The sequence below is a fragment of the Penaeus monodon genome, chromosome 12 (genome assembly GCF_015228065.2).
Source record: "Penaeus monodon isolate SGIC_2016 chromosome 12, NSTDA_Pmon_1, whole genome shotgun sequence".
Classification (NCBI taxonomy): domain Eukaryota; kingdom Metazoa; phylum Arthropoda; class Malacostraca; order Decapoda; family Penaeidae; genus Penaeus; species Penaeus monodon.
The window spans coordinates 31,547,797-31,552,796 of NC_051397.1; positions in this window are offsets into that span (position 1 = coordinate 31,547,797).

The following is a 5,000-nucleotide window of genomic DNA, read 5'->3' on the forward strand; positions in this document are numbered from 1 at the left end:
GATATGGCGACAGCATTTTTCCTCTTTTAATAGCCATGTCAACCTTAGGTTTACTATTTTGTCCATCGGCTTGCAGATGCAGCTGGTGAGAGAAATTGGTTCCCTGATATGGCAGCATTCTTGCCAAGTTTAAGGATAGGAATGATTAAAGCTTCTTTCCATGTGGATGGCACTGTGCCTTCTCTAAAGATCCTATCGAATAGGTCCAATAGGTCAGGGGAGCTGTCTGATAGGTGAGATATCTAGTGGGCCCCAGGAATTGATGATATTCCAGTCCTATGGAATCCATCTCCCTGTACAAATATGGCAAGTTGTAAGTTCTGCTGCAGTCCTACTGAAGAACGACATTGGATGTCGTTCCTATTCAGCACGAAGGGTGGAGAATTAGGCAGTGAAAGTTGCTCCAGAGATTTCTGCCATGGGTTGACCTAGCTCTATGTTCAGAGTAAGTGGTGACAAAGATGTGTCTTGCATCTTATCCTATACCAGTACTAAGGGGGTCAGTCTAGCTTCCTGCAAAGTGAATTCATGATGTGAAATGATCAATAGCATCTTGAATACACTGCAAATGATTCAGAGATGCTTGCATTGCTGCAACTGATCAAAAAAGATTCCACTCTACACATTCAAATCGGCATATCCCCTTTGACTGGAATGCCATTTACCTCCTCCAAAAACATTGGAAAGTTGTCGCTTCCATGACCAGCCAAGTGAAATCCAACTGTGCACCAGGTAAACCAAATAGCAGGTCAATTATGTATGATGAATTTATGTGGGAGAAGGTAGATGGATGCAACAGTGTAAGATCGAGTCAACCCTAGCCTTATGGCCTTCATTTGCAATGTCATCTGTGGATGGCCTGAAAGGGAATATCTTGATGTAATATCACTGCTACTCCTCCATGAAGTCCATTATCAAAGGTTCCATAATGGGCCTGAACTTGCAATCCTCTCAGGGAAATCGAATAATTTTTCCCTGATCATTTCTTGTAGGCACACACAATCTATGATACATAAAGCTATCGCTATTGCTCCTATTTTGCACGAATTCCCTGACAATCCATTGAATAAGGGTATCCATTTCTTCAGATTGACAAGCTACCTTTTCATAAGGTGTTTGACAGCAATTGTAATTAAGGCCCACCCTACACCTTTAGGCTTTCCCTTACCAGTGTGATTGGATTGCCTTTTAGTGGGATATTTGCCTGTGGAACTAATTTCAACAGCCTTTCTTTGGATAGGCTCAGGATACCCTGACTTGGGCAGACGGCAGATCTGAGGGCATTCTTTCTAGCAGCAGAGGCCCTTGTGGATGTGGTGCAGTTGGTGCTATTACCTATGAGGTCTGTGGAGCCTTGCATGACAGCTCTAAAGACCTTACTATAAGAGGAGGAGTTCTTGGGACAGGTTCAGGATTCTTTTGCCTGGGGAAAGGGTGGACCTGAGCTTTTGGTTCAGGGGTCCCTGTGGATGTGGTGGCAACTAGAGCTGTCACCAATGAGGCCTCTGGATACTTGATTGATGGCTTCAAAGTTCTTACTTTGGAAGAAGTCTTCTCAATAGGCCCCTCACCCCTACTTCTCTTTTGGTGGAACAACTCGCCAGAGGCAGTTTCAGTATTTGAAGACAGGTCGAATTGTAGTGGCAGAGTGAAGGGAGCAAGAAGTATTGGAGGCTGAGGGATGATGGGAAGGAGGTTGGGCTAGAACAAAAGCAAAAGACTTACCTGGCTGTGCGAATACCACAGGGGGTAGATGCTTTGCCTCTGGAAAACAAACTTTCTCCTTATTCTAATCACCAATGCTTTTTTTTAAAACTTGTACGGGTTACACTGCCATGAAGAAGTTTCATGAGGTTCTTTGTTGTACCACACGTAACACACACTCTTGGCAGTCCATTTTCCTTAAGGTGGCAGGAGTTGGCTCCATGCCCATAACCCTAGCAGTGGAAGCACCACATAGGATTGGATACATATGACTTTAACTTGAAGTAGTACCACCGACTCCGGAAGGACTAACGTTTCAAAAGTTAGAAGAGCTGGTGTTGATTGTTCCACACCATCAGCTGTCTTCTTAAAAGGTTTTACTGCCCCTACCATAAATTTCTGAAGTTCCTCTAACAGTTTCTCCTCAGAATATCTCATAAGGTCTCAGGGAAAGACAATTCCCTTGTACTGATTGAGTGTTTTGTGAGGAGAACATGTGACTATAGCCCCAGGAATGTCGCATCACATGCAGATAGTCACTCTCGTCTGGTAATAAAACTTTGAATATCAAGCTACCATCTCGCTGTACAATGATTCTCAGATCACGTTGACACACCTCAACTATCTTCCTATGCAATTAAAAAATGTCGATTCATGATGGATACACCATCAATGGTCTTCACCACAAGTTATTTATTTTATAAAATAATTTCATATTTAACAGGCAAGATTTCCTTGACGGAATGAGGAGGTCTTTTCTCATTACTTGGTCTGGAAGCCCGGGAAGCATTGTGATTCCCATTCTTGCCCTTTGGAATCTGGAAGGATACCAGAGTGACAATAGCTGATGTTCAAGAGGGATTGGCCAAGGAATTGTGTAGGTCGTCAGGGAGAGAACCAGTTCTATTTAGAAATCCTACAAATTAGAATTCTTCATCTCCTCACTCCCCTCCTACCATGGAGTCCAATGTTGGAAAGCTATAGGTTGGGGCTTTAATCAACCCAACAACCACAGCAGTAGTAAGGAAATATACACACTCACCACCCAGATCTGATGGCAGTCACAAGACCTATGCATTGCCAACTGGGCCAGCTGATTGATTTGCCCAGGCCTTAAAACCACCTTCCTAACCAAAAATAGAAGGCCAAAGAGGTGTATTGCTTCTGCAGGCTGCAGCATTGGACAACCTCCAGGACTCTTATCTCCTAGCCATACGGGAAGCCATACACGGCAAACATGTAGGAGAGTTCTCCCTGGTCCAAGATGGAATGAACCTTGAGTGAGTGTGCCTTCAGGATCTCCCCGCACTGGAGGTACACAGCGGGTCTCACCATGTTGACATCCAAGAAGAGGAAGCATTAAACCGTAGGCGCTGTGGCAGATTGTTCTTCGGAACCATGGAGAGAGTACCGGACGCACTATAGCAGCAACACTTCAGGACATGTTATTGCCTGAGAGAGTTAATTCCGAAATACACTAGTATATGAAATAATTTTATTTTAAGCTGTATTTCTAGACATGTTTTACGTAATATCCAAAGTCTCCTAGCCATACGGGAAACCATGCACAACAAACATGCAGGAGAGTTCTCCCTGCTCCAAGATGAAATGAACCAGGAGTGTGTGTACCATCCCCTCTCATAGCCCCCCCCCCCCCACAGTTACACTTCAGGACATGTTATTGTCCGAGATAGTTAATTCCAAAATACTCTAGAATGTGAAACAATGTATTCTAAGTTGTATTTCTAGACATGTTTTACGTATTATCCAAAGTAAAAAAACTATGTAAATGGAGTTTTGCCAATTATTTTGTTGTTGAATAACTAATGAAATACACGAGTTCTCAATTATCTATTTGTGATAGATACTATTGGAGTTAAATATATTTCCTCGAACCCTAAATATTCAACTGAATTTTTCGGTACTGTATTTGGGCTCAGAATAACAGAACGTACTTAATACGGGACCATCCATTCACTGGTAATTTTATACGACGTTTTGAATATACTGTAATCCTGCATTTTTGAGACAAAATATGCTTACTTTAAATATGAAATCATTCTGAAATATTCCAAAACAAGTTTATGTCTACCACATTATATATGAATTTGATGTATTGGGATGCATTGTGAATAATGGAAAGAAATTTCAAATGCGAAATTTTGCCAAAAAAGCTAAATGGTATATGATAACTCATATTTTTCAGGTTATGTCTTCATATTCCTTTGAAATGGATTGATCTAGTCACCTTTCCTAGAAGTAAACTATGTAGGCCTACGTTTACCTTCAAATGAAAAAAATCACATTTAAGCACTTTCCGAGTTTATTTTCTGGACCATCCGGTACGACTGCAGAACAAATAATAACGTTTTTACGGTACATTTTGAAGAAAAAGATCATTGCGATACCGATAAAACGATACTGTTACTAAGTAACTAAGTAACTACATGCTAATGGTAATACAAAAGTATCAGTCGGTGTGTATCGCGAAACTACCCATCACTGTATGTGTGTGTGTGTGTGTGTGTGTGTGTGTGTGTGTGTGTGTGTGGTGTTGTGTTTGTGTGGGTGTGTGTGGGGTGTGTGTGTGTGTGTGTGTGTGTGTGGGGTTGGGGTTTTGTGTATACAAAAAAAAAAAAAAAAAAAAAAAAAAAAAAAAAAAAAAAAAAAAAATAATAAAAAAAATAAAAAAAACAAAATAATAAAAAAAAAAAAAAAATTAAAAAATAATATAAAAATAAAAAAAAAAAAAAATAAAAATTTTTAAAATATTAATATAATAAAAGAATATATAAAAATAATAATTATATATAAAAATTTTAAATTTAATAATAAAATTTTAAAAAATAATAATAAAATAAATAAATAATATATTATTAATATAAATATTAAAATATAATATATATTTTAACAAAAAATAATTTTTAATATTTTTATATATATATATAAAAATATATTATATTTTAATATATAAAAAAAAAAAGAAAAAAAAAGAAAAAAAAAAATTAATTATAATTTATATATAAATTATATATATTAAATAATATATATATTAAAAAAAAACAGTTATAATATATTATAATTTATAATATATATATATATATTATATATATATATATATATAAAGAAAGGAAAGAAAGGGAAAAAAAAAAGGGAAAGGGGGAAAAGGGTTATAAAAATTTTATAAAAAAAATATTATATTAATTATAATAAAAATTATAATGTTATATTGTTTATTATTATAATATTAAATTTTAATATATAAAATATATATATATATATAATATTAATAAAAT